This window comes from Lonchura striata, chromosome 8 (assembly GCF_050655825.1).
Source record: "Lonchura striata isolate lonStrDom1 chromosome 8, ASM5065582v1, whole genome shotgun sequence".
Classification (NCBI taxonomy): domain Eukaryota; kingdom Metazoa; phylum Chordata; class Aves; order Passeriformes; family Estrildidae; genus Lonchura; species Lonchura striata.
Genome location: NC_140710.1, coordinates 31,162,073 through 31,180,013, shown reverse-complemented (window position 1 = coordinate 31,180,013; position 17,941 = coordinate 31,162,073). Strand labels below are relative to the sequence as shown.

The window sequence follows — 17,941 nt, the reverse complement described above, 5'->3', positions numbered from 1 at the left end:
ACTACATTTTATTACTGTAGTTAGCATGAACCTCATGAATACTTAATTTCTCAGCGTTAACTGCAAAAGAAGGACTTTTTTAATATTTTTTATTTTTTTCGGATTTGTTTGGTTGGGATTTTTTTTTAATAGTTTTTAGTTTTTCTTGGTGTGATTTAATTTGCCTTTGTGACTCATAAGCCATTGCAAGGACAGAAACATTTTACACCTGGGGTCCAGCTAACCCAGTGGATTATGCCACTCTGGCCACCACCAGGGTCCACAGAGTTGGCAAATCCAGAAACCTGGGAAATGCCCCTGTCAGAGGCTTTCCTGAGGGAAGCTCCCACTCCTCGCTGCTGCAACTTGCTATTTACAATCTCCAGCAAAGGCACACGAAGGTTGTGACTGAGCTTCTGCAAGGCTCTGGCTATTCCAGGCTGCTGGAACAGCCCCTTTTGGGGCCAAAAGCAAGTGAGCTCAAACCAATCACCAGCACAGGGAAAGCAAGGGGGATAAACCCTGCTTCTCCTCTCCTGGGGCCAAGCCTTCCATTTACTGATGTTTTATATTTTATGTGCAATTTACTAACCAAAACCAGCTGTTTCCTCAAGTTCTCTGCAATTTATTGTTTTGCAAAATCAGTTTCACGTTACACTTCTGATCAGTGCAGTTCCACATGAGAGCTACACAACTGAGGTGAGGTATTAAAAAGCCAGGGGTTGAAGACCAAGAATCTGCTCACTTGACTGCAAGCTTTGTGACCCAAATACAGTGCTGGATGCACAAATCCCACTTGGGGTCCAAGAGCACAGGCAATTCCAGGCTGTGATGTAGCATTCAAGGCAGGGTGACAAGGGAGACCAATTGTGCCCAGCTCCTGAAGCTTACCCAGCAGTAGTTCACTGCTGGCAGGAATAGTTGTTTTGGTTTGGCTGGTTTTGTGAAACACGGCTGTTGTATTTTTGAACAATTATCCATCAGATTTGATGGGATTTTTACAGAAGATAAATTGAACCTTCTTACAACCACGTAGTCTTTTCCCAAAATCTTGATGAACTATGCAGGAGTCAGTCTGGGTATAACACCATTTCAAATTCAGCAGATGATACTAATCTAAAATTAATTCACTCACATTTCCCACTGCTAATCCATTTTGAGGATTAATCCTGGAAGATCTCTCAAATCTGTACCTCCTGATAAAACACAGCAGAGGAAAGAAAAAAAAAAAACAAAACAAAACAAACCAAAACAACTCTTCAAGCCAGGAGATTTTACAATATTTTTTTCTCCAACCTATGAAATTCTGTTTCACTTTTCTTCATGCAGAAGGAAATCCTCTTGCGTTGGGCATTTGTCATGACCACATTACCTGAATCGGTGAATTGCCACTGCACTGAGACAATTTTCTCACCCTGCCAGCTACATTGCTAATCCCTACAACTGCTCTGGCAATGCTGGAGGGTGAAAGTCTAAAAGACAGAGCGAGTGGTTACAGTAAGTTTATTACTGAGGCAAACATAGCCGATTTCCCCAGCCCTGCTTGAACTGTGACACCTGAGAACTGGACCAGCTGTGAAGCTCAGCCCTCACCCTGAACCTCCATCCGCAGAGTTGCATCCAACCTCAAGATTTGAATAAACTCTTTTAGTCTTCCTTCCTTCTTAAAGTTAGGAAATCATACACCAGACCAACCCATGTTACAACTTGAATGAAATTCTTTCAACATCAAGCACCTGAGAGTCAGGGAACGTCAGATTTATGGCTGCACACAGAACCTCTCTTCTGCTCCATGTGTGTAGGCATTGTGATTAACTATCTGATTCCGTGATTGTGCCCTGCTTTTCTCCAGGACTCCTGCCTCATTCACTGTGCAGAAAGCACATACAAGAGGAGGGAATTACATTTATACAAACAACCATAAATCTACTATTTCCTAGCTTCTGAGTACTTGACTTTGCAGACAATGTTCCTTTCATGTATATTTCTGGTTGTAATACTTGTACAGCATACATCTAAAACATTGCAACGAACTGATTGACAGTCTTGTCTAAGAGTACAGAATCAATTTTTGAAACCTACTCATTTTATGGATGTAACATTTGCAAAAACTCTCATTTCATGGTTGCACTATCAAGCTTATAAAAGTCATATTTTCCACACAATAGAGGCAATGTAAAAATTAAAACAAGCTGCAGACTGATTGACCAAGTTGTCTGAATTATTCTCTTTCTTCCTAACAATGAACTGTGCTCTCTGAGCTCCAAGTAAACAATTAAGAAGGGTGGGGGTGGAGGTTGCAGGGCAACCTATAGTAAATAGCATTTTAATTGCACTGTTACAAAAAATACAAGGAAAATGGAAACACATCAAATAAGCCCCATTTTCCCTTTAAAACCCTTGGAGCTGTTTTAGTAAAGCAGAAGCTCTGAGCTAGAGGTGAGGACACAAATCTTACCCAGCACAACTTGAAAGAAAAACAGAAAGTAGCTCATACAAATTTCTGGAATCATGTCTTCCAAGGCAGTATAAAGTAGCCTTTATACCTGAGTTAGACTATCAGAGCATCAACTGCTACGATGGAAGAAACCCAGTGCACACTGCAGTTGCTAGCTCAGCAGGTGGCACTGGATAAATACACACATGATACTTTTACTCCATAGCTCCTAAACAGATGTCCAAAAGCACAGCTTATTAAGCTGGTTCTGTTTAAAAAAACACACCCATAAAAATAGTATTGAAGGGTCCCATATAATCAGGTCTCATTGGTTTCACTTTGAGAGCTCGTGGAGGAAAATTCTTGCCAACTCAGCTAGGGATCTCTGCCACACCTCCTAAAGTCACATACATCCTGCAGCTCTGGCTAAATCTGGCTCGCTCACCTCCTTTAGCCACTGGGGTATTTTGTAGATGGCAGAATGGTAAACAGAACCTTGCAAACTACTGTTTGTCCTTTACTCTCTCATAGCTGTGTGAGCAAATAAGGCAGTGAGCATTAGAATGCAGTAAAATTAAAATCTAGCCCCAAAATATTCATCACTAAGAAGATTACAAGTAGAAGTGTGATATCTCCCTGAGTATCCATCTCCTCTTCTGGTTGCTTTCCATGCTGCCCAAGGCTTGAAAGAATTCTTAAACTTTGCCTTTGACATTGGGAAGAAACTGGCAAAAGGTCTGAAGGAAATATCCTCAGCAAATTCAAGATTTTTCACTAGACAGAATAAACACTTCAGCTAAATTTGGTTTCTCATTTCTATTGGAAACAGGTAAGCAGGTCTCCAATTCTGCCATTCATTCAGGAATTTTCATAGCATGGCTTACAGTGAGTCTTAATGGAGATGAAAAGCAGATTGCAGCCTTTTCCAGTGAAATGTGACTTTATTACAAAAACTGTATGGAAGCAAGGAGAGGTTTCTGTTAATGTACATAACCATGATTTAGCAATGTCCTCAATACATAATATCTACACTGAATGGCACAAACAGGGTCATTCATTTTCAGAAGTTGTAAGAGATAATTCCAGGACAGCAAAGCAGTATTTTTCCCCACATGCACACTAAAGAAACAACTTTATTTCAAAGTTAATATTATTCAGAACAATATTAGCAAACCACTGTGAACAGCAAGTAATGAATACACAGAAAGAGCCTCTAAGACTAAGCCTTAATTGCCTGTGGGAGTGTTCAGTGTCCTTTACCTGCTCAAACCAGCTCAAGGTATATCCAGGTACAGCAGACACAAAGTGCCAAATTTAATGATCTGTGTTTCCACACAACAGAAGACAGAACTAACATTCCTTCCTGAGCAGCCACCCTGAGCAGCTGTGACTGAAGGGTTAACTCAACACCAGCACCTTCATTTTTGAACCAGAGAACAAAGTCTTCCAGCACACCTACTCCAACCTTTGGATGCTCTTTCAGCATCTGACACCTGCACTGGCACCACAAGCCCTTGGAGTACTTAGCTGCTATTGCCAAATTGAATTCTTATAATTAAATTCACAAGCATCATACAAAGGTTTCTGGGAGGCTGCCAATATTATTAAGGCTCCTTATGGATGTTCTAATAATATATGCTGAGACTTGTAGTGCCACCTGTTCAGGAGACAATGTCCACCACAGAGCCTGCTCCCTCCCCAACTCTCCCTTCCCAAGCTTGTTGTCCTCCCCACTTCTCCATCCTTCCATCCGATAGCGTTTGCTCAGCATCTTTGCTGCTATTTTTCCTTTACTGACATGGGATCCACTTTCCCTTTCTTCATAAACACATCCCAAGGTTCACAGAAATAAGAACTTGGAGATTTAGCAAATCTTAACAAGATGAAGCTACTTCTATAACATTTACTCCCAGAAGACATACTGAACAATTTAATTGCCTCAGATCAGATACCACTATCATTGCAAACCAAGTCGCAGATAATCTTGGGGAAGGTAATTAGGGATAAACAAATGGAACACAGTTATGATTCACCTATGCAAAAGAATTAAGATCAATCCCACAAAAAAAAATGTAACACAACTCAGTCAGATAAGCATGTTCTTATATACAAGAGAACAAAATTCCTTAATAGTATTAAAGCTACATTAAAAGAATGAATCACCAACACTTTGATAAATAGCAGGAGTGGAACATGGTGTAAAATATCAGATTCTACACAGAAGACTATGAATTTGGTACACATTTAATATCTCTCCCTTTTGTTATTTTCTGATACTGTAAAGTAAGGCCTCATTTCTGACTTCCTATGTTTTTCTTTAACTATATGCACATACCCTATATAAAAGGAATTTACCATTTGTATTTGGCCCTTAACAGACATATTTCATAATTACTTTAAAATATTGATATTTATGAACAGTAGTGAAGATAAATATAACCTTTATGCAAAATTCTGTGGGAGATTTAGACTGCAGCAGGTGAATTACACAGGCATGATTTCCACAGGTTCCTCTTCAGAGGACCCTTGTTCTTTCCAAACTCAACTCCATGTGGCATAGAAAGGTCACAGATTCTGAAAGATTGGCCCCAATCTAACAGTTTTCCCTTCTATATAACCAGGTAAGTGCAAAGCAACAAAACAGAAGAATAAAATGAAAAATAAAAACCAGATGCTCATCGGAGTATTCATGGATTAATGGGTAAATGGTGCAGGACTAGACTGGTTCTGGGGAGTAAAGGGACTGGGTGCAGAAAGAATTGCAATATTAAACCTTCCAGAAGCAATTTTTTGGAGATCATGGCTTGCAGATACAATAGTGGAAGAGGGAAAGTCACTGGGGGAAGGAATTGAAGGTCCCCTAAGTCAGAGATTGATAAATGGTGATAGTACCAGTTCAAGAAACTGAAAGATGACACAGGAGTGGTTTTGAAAACACAGATGGGAAAACACAGCCTTCAGGCCACATGACAAAGGAGACTCCACTCAAGGTCCAAACTTAATCCAGTGCATTAAAGTTCAATGAAGATCCAGAAGCACTAACTGGTAGATAATATTCTAGTCAGGCTGGATCCAAGCATCATCTCTGTAAACCTCTTGTCCTGAGACAGAGGCAATATATTCTATAAATACTTTTTTTTTTTCCCTGTAGCTGTTCAAATGTAGGACTTCTGAGAGTTATCATAAAGGGGAACACTGTGGGAGATTCTGTGGGACAGAATTCAATCTTACAGCCTACACAACATACCTTCAAACATAAACCATCTCTCCTTGCATAATTCCCTAGTGTGTCTTGCCTTCAAACATTCTCTACTACCTGTTTTTTTGCTACCATTCGATCACAGCCCCAAACAAACACTTTGCATTCCATTTCAACAAGTTCTTCTGAAGGCTTTACAGAAAAGAGAAAGAACCCAAAGTAAAAATAATTTGCTCAAGGTCATATAAGTTTATGACAAAGACAAGAGCAAAAATCTTGATTCAGTCTTCAATCATACTGCTTATTCTCACCATGTAATCAATAAATAATATAAATATTAATATTATTATATAATATTAGAATAATATAAATAATATAAATAAATAATTTAATTCTTCAGAATGTTTCCAGTACTGATGTATTATGGAGCTTCCTAGCCTTCTCTCTTTCTTGAGTTAATGCTTTTTCAGCATACCCTCCTGTAGATGGAAACATTATCATTGTGTCTCTAAGTCTCCAAATCTCTAATGAAAAATTACCATCTTGTTAAAAAACAACCAAACCAAACCCCCACTGGTTTCTTCATTATACAAAGCACTGTGCACATCCACAGGTGTAGTGTCAGCTCAGGGTTTGTGCAGACCTCACACAAGCCTCTCTCTTTGGAGTATCATTTGCAATTCCTTCACTGACTTTTGCAGCTTGCTGTAAGAACGGGTTGGTTTGAGGGGCTGTGTGGTGGCTGGGAGCAGAGTGGCACTGAGTTAATGAGCAGACTGAGTAATCCATCCCATCCACGGCTGCTGTGGTAATCCCTTCTCAAGTAATTCAATATTGCCTTTATGCCCTACTATCTCTCCGTCTCCTGTCACTGCTCACCTCATTGCAACTCCTATGTTATGATTCTATTCCAATTGCAAGAGATGTGCAGTTTTTAGAAAAAGAAAGCTGCTTGTGTAATAAACAGACAATGAACTGTGGCCATGAAGAGAAATAGTCTCATTACATGGAGATTTATGCAAACTTGCCCTCTTGTACAGGAAATTTTCTATCAGCCTTTCTATGAATGAACAAAACACTAACAGCTCTGGAATTGAATGCACAGTATATTTAAACATAACTGAGACTCCAAAACAGCAGCATATTGACTTTAAATAATACCTTGTGGATCTTCGAAGTCAAGAATGGAAGGACACCACCAACAATGTTTTTTTTAATGTGCTCATGATTGTTTTTCCTAGTCAAGGCAACAGTCTGTCAATACCTCAGAGTATGCCAAATACAAAGTATCAAAACAGGAGCTTGAATTATGAACAAAAGCTAAAAAAACACCACAAATATTTCTTATCGGGCAGAAAGCATATAAATAAAATTTCAGATAATTCAAATACATTCAAACAGCTACATTTTCCACACAAAAACATGTTTGTCCCTAGCTAACTGGAAAACTTCAGACTAAAGACAGCATTTTGATTTATCCAACCTGAAAAACAGAATATTTCCCATCCCTCCAAAATTAAGGGACCCAATAGAAACTAAAACCCAAATGAGATTCTGTGAAACAATGTGCAAGCCAAACATCAGTGGTAAATATTTTTCTTATAGCAGTATCTAAATGCTGTAACTTAGGGTCACATCTTTATATGGAGATTTGGATGCACACAGGCCATCAATATTTTAAAGTGCTTACAGTTTAAAGACACAAGCAGAAGACATTAAATGGGAATGAACTATACCAGACAAACATATCTTACAAGGATTAACATAATTTTGTTAGAGTTCTTTGCAATTTTGATGATGTATGTTTACATATTATACTGTAGTAATCAAAACATGATCTTACATGCTTTGTCAATAAGACACAACATACAATTATTACATCTCCTGTCTACTCAGCACTTCACTATTACATAAATTAAAGTATCCTTTTTACCCCCTCTCAGTGCAAGGTTTTGACAACATCAACCCCAAATCACTCTGCAGTTTCTCTCATAGGACAGGAATCTAAGTGCATTTTTAAAAAAGAGTCAATACAGGAATCAGGTATATATAATTAATACCTTTTTGAGGAAGGAGAGGACGGAGAGGAAGGAGAGGAGAAACAATTCTCTCCTGTATTTGATGTTCAGGAGGTAGGAATTCAGAGTTACATTCCACTGAATCACATTTCCATTTTTTCTTTTCCTGCTCAGAATTCAAATACTCTGCGAGAAATTTGAGTTGTGTGACACTGACAGAACAGCAGAAACATTCCCTGGCTTTTCTGACTTGCTTTTTGGTTAGGCCCTTATGTGCCTTTAGGTCTTGGCTGTTAATTGAATCAAGACAGATTTCAGCCAACTGCACAATAGCAGCATCATCAGCCTACAATCCACTCAGGCTCTCAAAGGTCCTCCATGGCTTTTGTGAGCTCAGGGCCTCTTTGTACAGTTCTTCACTCTTTAAAGTGTGCACTGTCACCCGTTCTGAGCATTTCTACTGCTCAGAAGCTACTTTAGTATTCTTGTAACAGATAAAAAAACTGGAAGTCTCTTTAAAGAGATCTAGAAATTGAAACTGGTCCTTCAGCCTTGGTTAATCTGTGAAGCTGACAGGAGGTGCAGAAACACTCCTGACTGTCTGCAATGTTTCTTTATCATAGTGGTGTTATTTTTCAAGACTTCTGATTCAGGTATTCTCCTTGGAAATCTAAGAAAACCGGACATAGGGATTCATGTCTTTTGGTTAATTTTCACTACTACCCTGGCCAAATGAAATTCTTTACCATGCTGTTACACTGATGTATACACAGCCTGAAATCACTGGCCAAATCTGGGTGTTTCCCACGTGCACACACATATTGCTGAGCTCCTGGTAATTACTATCGAAGAGTTCCATTCTGCACAGCTTCCAAAAAGTCCAAGAAAGAGAAGAACTTCACAACTTCTCTTTCAAGCCAGTTATGTCCTTCACTCACAGATGTGAAGTACAACATATTCAATGTATGAAAAAGCTCAGCTCTGTGTAAAGTGTACTCTGTTTTATTTGTCCTGCAGCACTCCTTTTCCCAGACTCTGTGCAAAAACCAAGGGATTACCTCAGCACTGAAGAGTCTCAGGGAACTTTTAAAAACTGAACTTCTGTTCAAAACTAGGCAAAAAAATCTAAATCATGAGACTCCGAGGATATCTACTGCACTGTTTTCAGAGATGGTGAAATTTTCCACAACTCCACAGCAGCTTAAGATGTTTTGAACAGTATCAGACACTAGTGCAGACTTTAGTTCTGTGTGCTGTGCTCATCAAGACCTTTATTGTGATGCCTCTCCTGTGCTACAGCCCTATCAACTCAGCAGCCTCACAGAACTTTGATATCAATTCAATTCACTGACTTAAATTAACAGATGTTCCAACATATTCTATACAAATTGTCTTCTTTCTATATAGAATCGTACATGAAATTATAATGATCAAATTTTTTCTTCACTTAAAAAAAAAAAAAAGGAAACCACACTCCTTTCATTTTAAGCTCCATACTATTCATCTAGCAGTTTGTTTCTCTCTCCTCTACTAGCAGAAAATATAATACAGGAAAAGATTTAAATGAAAAACAGATCTGTGTAGTGAATTGCATATGGTTTCCATTTTCCTCCATGCAATGTTTCATAGAGAGTCAACGAAGAAATCCCTCCCACAAATCTGGATCTGAAGTCCACTTTCAGAATCTTGTCAGCACAGGAGTTAGGAGACAACTCTGTGCATGAAAATGCTGCAATCCGTCTGTGCTCTATCTTGTTAGGGTAAATCATTCCTAGAAAGTACCACTGGATCTAGGTAATAAATCAGTTTTTAGAAAATATGCACACTCAAATGATGCTGGCTGTGTCTGTGTGAACCTGCTGGTTTCAGGCATACCAGGTTTGGTGTGCAGCACACAGCTTGCTGCATTTTACACCTCTCTGCAGCAGGGTTTTCCAGCACTAACAACTTTATACTTAGCTGACATTCTCCATGCTAAACTAAACCCAGCCAATAAATACCACTCCTGCCAAAAAGCCTATATAACTATGACATTCCATCAGCTTTCCTTGCTGTTTTGAATAATTATTTCCAAAGTTTTTCTGACTTTGTTTACATAAAACTCATCTTTTCCTCCTATTCCTCATAGCCTGAACTATTTTTTTCCTCTTGCATTCTCAGCAGTTCCTGGTGACATCCAAAACACCAAGGCAAGCGTGCCATGTTTCTATCAGAAACCAAAGGAGGCTTACAAAGCAGGAGGTTCCTTCTTTCCCACTCCCTGGGGGTTTCCATGTCAGGGAATGAGAATGAAAGTCAAGCTGCTGTTTCTCAGATGTCTTTGTTGTTTCTATGAGTTAACAACTGTTTGGATTTCACTCCTTTTAAAGATTGACTTTAAGTGGGGCATGAGTGGGATGCAAAAATGAAATAGAAAATCTGGAACACCTCTTGTACTTTCTCAAGGTAAAAGTCCAGGTAGGAGGGGATGTTTGTGTAGAAAAATGTTCCCAAATACAGTAATTGGTGAGCACATCAGAACCACACAACACTGCTCCCTGGAAAGACAAGACACTAAAGCTCTGCTTAGTTGCAAGATGGAAGCAAAGACCAAGTTTAGCAAAACATAGCAAAATCCTATCTGACAGTATCTTGCCTTTGAGAGAATGTGCAGCAGTATGGGATGAACACATCCTGCCTGACAGACACAGCCTCTGCTGTAAGAGGTGCTCAGCATCTGTGCACTGATGTGCCTGTTCAGAAAAATCCAGAGCACAGAGGTTACCTGGTCTATTACTCATGGAGAACTGTGGGCTGAGAATTCTTTAATATGTTAAAAAAGAAAAGGAAGTTTTGTTCATTTATGCCTCCTTATATTTGCACATATATGAAATTGAAAAATTCTGCACAGGGATAGAAGCAGTCAGTAGAAAACTCACAAAAAAATGAAAAATATGAATACAGAAGAAATTACTTCTTTTTTTACACCTATTAACATGGAAAACTATCTGTAGAGCACCACGTGTTCTAAAATCATGTAACAGAACTGGCATCCCCACATTAGCTCAGTTCTACCTGGTACTTCAGACCTTCACATCCTTGAGTGCTGACCCTAAAACCTAGCCAGGTCAGGGTGTTGAAAAAACCCAAGTATTCAAGGTTCACAATAACACCTTCTAATCCCAGAGTCTTCCCACTAAATTCATGTCCAACCAAAGCAAAACTTGCATGAACAAACCTTTCTCTTAGTTACTCCCATTTCCATGCAGTTATTTCTAGTTAGTTTTCCCCAGCTTTATTAAGTTTTCACCATTCCAATCACTGAATTTGCTTTCAGAAAATTCTCAAATACCTGACAACCCTTCTCAGTTTACTAATTTTTACTGTGAAGTCTACAGTAAAATATTTTCTTTGTTGCCAAAAACTATACAGATCTACCACTCTATTTGTGGGGGAAAGCTGTGGGATAACCCAGGACACCTCCCTGGTGTTTTCAGCCAGTCCTGGTCTACAAGGTATAAAAGCTGGAAACCTTCTTCCTCTGTGCATTAGAGACTAACACATCTAGTAACAATTGGAACACTTGTTGAAGTAATCCAGAAAAAAACATAAGAGAGGTACTGGAAAATAATATTGCACTACAAAGTCTTTTGAGGTTTTTTTAATACATATACCAGGTATACAAACTTTTTTAGTTGTAAAGAAGTTCAGCTTCATCAGGCTTGTGAACTCTGCTTGGTTGCAGAATTTCAGAGGCATAGTTAGGCATCTCAGACATATAAACTCATCATTTTCCTGGCTCTCTCTTAATTTTACCCTTTTGACTGCATTTTCAGGTCTCACTCTACATGAATAGTGTTTGTGAATGATTTGCCAAGCAATATTAAAATGCATAAAATTGCTGCTTCGTCTGTATTTTCCACATTTCCCACATGATAGCCAACACGAGGCAATGTTTTGGTGCAGTGCTCAACCAAAAAATCCTTTTGTAAGGCTTTAGGAAAAGACACATTTTATAAACACCCCTTGCAGCTGGAGTAAAAGATGACAGAAGTTACTTAGGGAATTGAGAGCAGAGCTGTCCACTTCATCCCTAAATTTCAGACAATCTTCAGAATATACTGAGATTGACATAGCACAAAGAGAATCACTACAGAGAAGTGAAATATGAGCAGTGATGGGGCAAGTTGACTTTAGGTGTTACCTATGGGAGCTGCCAGAAAGGGCTGTGGGTGGGTTGTTGGCTGTTTTGGAGGTTCTGCTTTTCAACCAAGACCAGATCCTCAGGAAGTTAAGTGTTACACATAAAATACTTGGATAAACTATTTGCTATCTTAGGTTGAAGTAGTGAGTTGGACAGCAGAGGGGGTAATTCTATACATCCAAGGAAAAGCCATTTCATCAGCAAAAGGAAGGCCTGGGATGAAGATGTGGAGACTGTCATGAAAGGAACAGATCAATGTGCAGTGATGGCTGCTGTCAGTGAGAAACCACAGAGCACAGATCAGCATTGCAAGAACATGAAAGGAGAGAAGAATCATGAACCATCCCCCAGAAAAACATACTGAAGGAGTAACAGGGACTTCAAAGAATGAACACTGTTCCTTTTGGGGTTCTGCACGGCAAAGGTGAAGTTATTGCTTTGATTTCAAACAGTTAGATGGAGAGGGAATAACTTTCTGATCTCTGAAGAGCGTGAACCAAGAGGTATCAATGGAGGTGCTTGTCATGACTAATACTTTTGAAGCATCCCCTGTGTCTAACATGATCCACAAGGAAAGGAACTTCAATCGACTCTTCAAAAGATCTCCACAGTCTCTCCCACATGACTCTATCTCTCAAACTTTAAGAAAATTGCTTCGTTTTTCTGGAACTTACACAGACATTTGAAAATGCTTAGTAATTTGAGAAAAGGAAACTACTGTGAACATAACAAGACTGAACTTCTGTTTTACTAAACTACTGGTTAGTAGCTACAGTGAGTTTAGGCAGTTGGATATTGTCAAACACTAAGAAATATCTACCAGGCCAACACAATGGCTCACATGTTTTTAGAACACATCTTGCCTCAACTGCTAAGAGAACATTAGTAAAGCCACAATAAACACACACCTTCCTGCACTGCATGTAAAGCTACAGCTAAGGCAAAGCATTTAAACTTTAGATGTAAAGCAGAGAGGTGAAGTAAATAACAGAGAAAGTCTGTTAGTAGCTCAGCTTTATCAGAATTTTAAACTGATAAATCATCCCTTGCTTAGCTAAGAATAACCAACACATACTGCCCCAAAGGCAGGACACAACCTCTCTTTTGGCTCCAGAAGTCCAAGTGACAAAAATTTCTGCTTCTTTTATTTGAGAGATACATAGAGTGGTAATGAAGAAGTTTGAAACCTTTCTTCCTAGGAGACATTGATTTAAAAAGCAACTATAAATATGAGGGACAATGTAACAAAAATTATAACATTCTGTTGATCTGTTAACTCTGTTTCCCACATCTTCAAGAAACATTTAATGTTTCAGGGAGGTTGTAAATTATGCCTGAGAGAACTATCATTCACCAGTTCACATGAAAATTTTGCAGAAATCAGATCTCAAAATCTTTGAGCAATCAAAAGGCCTTTAATTTGGCCTTTAATTCTAATTTAAATGCTTATATCTACATAATTAACTCAGAGAGCAAGAGTAGGTGACTAAATCTTCATCCCTACAGAAAAAGTCAGACATGACTACTCCTTAGATATCACTTATTAATCTTTGGAAACCGGATTTAGATTTCATAAAAGAGGATGAGTTATTCTGTCATGGATTTCATGGAGCTGCAGCAATGCGGCTTTGACAGTCACTTCTCCTCAGAGTTTACACCTCTGCACAGCACAAATGACAGATTGCTGCATCCAGCCTCAGGAAAGGAACTCACGGTTTCACATTCCACAACCTGGCTCGTTATTGTTAAGTCTTTATCAAAAGCAAGACATCTATTAATAAATTATGTTATGAACAGAAGTTTTGGCAAGACAAAGACGACACTTCATGCAGCAGTTAATATAAAGAGAGGATAATAGTCCTGCCAAAGACAATAAATACTAGAAGAAATGGCTTTCGGTTTTAGAGGCCCTGAGCAATATTGCTGGTGTTCATTTTAAGATTTGTTTCTACAACACAATTCCCTTAAGATTGTTCTTCAATGTGAAAAGGATGGATGTTTTTGTTTTGGGATCATTCACAATGTTGGAATTGCAAACCACAGGCTTGAACTGAGGTGAGAGTTAACATCACTTTGCCACTAATTTCTTTCAACTGCATCCTTCTCTTTTGTTATCTCCCTTCCCCCCACTAAAAAAATCTCCAGGCATTACTATCGAAAATATACTCATGTAATAAATCATGTATTTGCTCTCACGTGACTGGTATTCATTAGAGTCAAAGATCTCCAAGATCTGCCCCCAGAGTGTATTATGTTACTGAAACATAGAAATAGCTGCAACACAAAGTTTTGCCAGAAAAAAAACCCACAAAAGTAACAACAAACTGTCTCTCAGTTGGGCAGAAGAAAGAATGTTCATAAAAATATTTCTGAGGGGTAAATCAAACCCCAAAGTCTAATTAGACAAAACCAGCAGTTTAAACCAACAAGACACAGGATTTTAAACTAGAAACTTCTAGAAGTATACACTTTTTCCAGTCACCCAGGCTTTTCAAAGAGAATTTTTTTTCTAGAACAGAATTGAAAAAGAAACATAAACCACTACAAGTTTATCCATTATATATTCTGGCTTTTGTTAAGCAGTAAACAACAGGCTCCTACATTCCCTCAAATGCACCCCCATACTGTGCAGTTATTTTGCTTTACTGAATACTACAATCACTTTGTAGCAGAAGTGACATCTCCTGTGAGAGAGGCAATGCTTTTCCAGTGATGTGGTAACCTGACTGAAACATTTCAGCCTGAGTGGGGAAAAGGAACACTCGATTCAGCTGCACATCTGGGTTTTATAAAGGGTCCAAAAGCTTAACACTAACGTGCTGCAGGGCTAAAACACAGTTGAGGAGATCACAGCAGTCAAGAAAGAGGACAGTGTTAATCCAGGGCATATCGTGCTCTTCACCACCGCTCTGAAAATTAACTTAGCTCAGCTAATTTTGCATCCCCACAAATTGTGTGTTGTGTATGAGTAAGCAATGACTAAGGAAATGTCAAAGCTATTCCATATCCTGTTCTTTTCCTAAAGAAAAACATGACAGGCAGGGAGGATACCTCCCATTAAGGCCACAACAATTCAACAAGGCAGCTATTTTTTTTCACCAGGAATGAAATAACCTATATGGAATCTAAACATTGCCAGTCATTACAATCACTTGTTACCACTGTGCTGAGCACACATGACTCCCTCAAATCAATTTACTACTCAAATATAAGTTTAGAAATTCAAATATATATAATATATAATAATGTATTAATTTATGTATATTATATTAGATATAATATGAGCATGAGTGCATACCCACAATTTAAGCTGAAAAATGCACAGTGAGCACAAAGTCAGCTGTACATGAAAATACCTGCTCTGTATTACGCTGGGTCTTTTCCAGTGTTTCAGAATATTCATTGATATACTTTGACAACTGGCTAGAAAGGCAGAAAAAATACTGAACAATACAGACCAGAAAGTGATGCACATATTACAACCAGGGTGAATATAACCCAACTGCTGAAAAGGCAAAAAGAAGTGGCATCAATATTGAACCTGCTGTTGGGCTCCTCACAGCTGGGAGGACAGAAATCAGCAGTGGCTCTCTATAGGTGTCCACGTCAGAGGTGCTGAATTGTCCTCTGAATACACCAAGGGTAAAGGAAACATGGGCTCCTGAATGTGGTTACGAATTTCATCTCAGATATCCAAAATAGCTGGACTGAGCCCTTCCAGCTTTGCCTTCTTCCCATTTGTGTTTCTCCCATAAACCTGAACAAAGTTTCAGACAAAGCATGTAGAGCAGAAATGTGGAATTGCACAGAGAGAAGATGAAAGAGTAAATATCCTAAAGCATCCAAACTACATGTCTGATGAGAAGGGAGAGGACAGGGGGACAAGTGATAAGGGATAGAGGAAGGAAAAAGGACTGGGAACAGGGGATACATTGTTTAGAGACTGTGGTTTTCACCAGTCCATTATGTGTCACAGGAACAACACAACAGAGGGACATTAGGCTGGAACATTGTCCAGAGCTGTACTAAACTAATTTATAAAAGATCAAATCACTGCAATACTGAGACCAGACTGCCTGGAAAACTGTGCAGCACATAGACGTGGCTCTGAGCAGTCCTATAACTTTCACAGAGGGGTCCCAACCAAAGGGGGCTTCAGTTAGCACTGCTAAACTCCTGCCAGCCTCACAGTCTTTCCAGACACCACAAATAATGCTAAAAACAACATATGAGGATGATGGGACAAGCTGAAAATGAGCACCACACTTCAATAGCATGTTCTCATAACAATGGGCACAGCTACTTAAAAGCACAAGTCATGCCTACATGCATTGGCCAGAAGGAACAATATTGCTTAGGGACAAATTTTCTTTTTTGTAAATTTAAAATTAAAAAAATGAGTCTGATCACAGTGGAAGACCAAGAAACAAGTGGCTTGCATGACTGCATTAGGCCTTGCCCAACCATAAGTGATATTCATTAACAGAAGGGTCACAAACTCCAAAGAAACGAGAATCAGATACTCTCACCTCATGTGCTGCTGCTTCCTCCACCCTCACCTCTTCTGTCCCATCTCCTCCTCTTCATTATCCCCATCTCCTCCTTTCATCCATACCCCAAGCATTCTGCATGAAAGTGAATACAACTGAGACTGTTTGCATTTGTTCACTCTCGCTGGCATTTAATAGACCCTGGAGGGAGTTTGGCAGGGGTTTTGTGCTCCAATGGCAATGACAGCCTGCTCATACTGTTGCCTGTATGATATGCCTAGCTATTTTTAATCCTTTAAAATCATTATTTAGCTTATTGAGCTCCAAAAAGGGTTAACCTTTGCTGCTGTATGTGCAAAAAAAGCTACAGCAAATCGTGGCAGACAATTTTCTCCTTGAAAATTTCAGAAATAGCTATGTACAATTGCCTGCTATTATTTCAAGTCATTTATCAGCTGCAGACACCCATTCACTCTTCTGGAGTTCCCTGGATCATATCTAGTGTTTTTACAAAGCAGAGATACAAAATTTACAATTCCCCAGACACTTTCTATGGTAACTTTTTAGTGCAAAAAACGCACACTAATGACAGTTCAGCCACTTCACCAAGTAAATGCAGTCTGGGATTTTTTACAAACAAGAAGCACACAGCTCCTGTACTACACACACACTTCATGACCATTTCTAAGATGTCCATCCCATTCAGTGTGAAGAATGGCCTGGCACTACATTTCTCTCTGCAGTGGTCTGCAGTGTCTGGAGAAGAAAACAATCCAGCAGAAATAGAGCTATTTTCTTTTTCATAGTGGTCCTCCAAATAAGCATTAATGAAGAAGCTGGACTTCCCAAAATCCTTCATTTCCTCCAAGCTGAAAATCAAAGAATATTGTCAGCTTGTAGAAAATAATTTAATCATGGGGCTGAGTTCATAGGCACAGCAGAACATCAGTATGATGATAAGCTCAGGAAAAATGAAAGTTTATCGTTACCTTTGGAAGGCACTTAGTATAAACTATGGGTAACAGTTTATTATTGATACTGAGTGGAGCCTGCCATGCTGCTGCCGTGATGGCTGAAAGCACAGGACAGCCTCAGAAGCTAATTTGAAGCGGTTCAAATCCTGCTGTAGAGATGGGGAGCTATTCAGTGAAAGATCTCAAATATTTCAAATCTAGTCTCAACTTGGTATCAGAAGGAATGGAAATGTCAATTGGTTTTTTGGGCCTAGTCCTTTCCAAACAGAAATCAAGTGGAAAAGGAGGGATTTGGTCAAAATATCTAAGACAGATGCGTGTAAGCAGTTGAGCAGCCCTTAGGAAGGAAAGAAAAAGTGCATTAGAAGTCTGAATGGCTTTGCACTGTATTAGAGGTTCTCCCCAACAGGGCTTTAGCATCTTCCCAAGCTCCCAGAACAACCCAAACCCCCTGTTCTTCTTTATTCCTCTGAAGTTCTGCTTTTGCCAGGAAACAAAACTTAGAGGGAACAAATTTCCAGGCTGCAGTGTGGGGAGCTATTCTGGTTCTATTTAACCATCTCAGGAAAAACTCAGAGACTAATGCTGCCGCATTTGGCAGCAAGATTCCAAACTTGACTTCCCTCAGCCCTAAACCTGTTTGGCTCATTAATGTTTTGCC

General features: G+C 39.1%; 1 protein-coding gene and 1 long non-coding RNA gene across 11 annotated transcripts in view; one reads left to right on the top strand and one right to left on the bottom strand.

The window, feature by feature from the left end:
- LOC146766807 (uncharacterized) overlaps positions 1-14,010 on the top strand; it is a 35,654-nt gene extending 21,644 nt beyond the window's left edge. The window contains exon 2 of the long non-coding RNA XR_014957135.1: positions 1,309-14,010. This is a non-coding gene — a long non-coding RNA (uncharacterized LOC146766807). The remainder of the gene's footprint in view (positions 1-1,308) is intronic.
- DNM3 (dynamin 3) overlaps positions 1-17,941 on the bottom strand; it is a 175,353-nt gene that overhangs the window by 90,711 nt on the left and 66,701 nt on the right. The window lies entirely within an intron of this gene.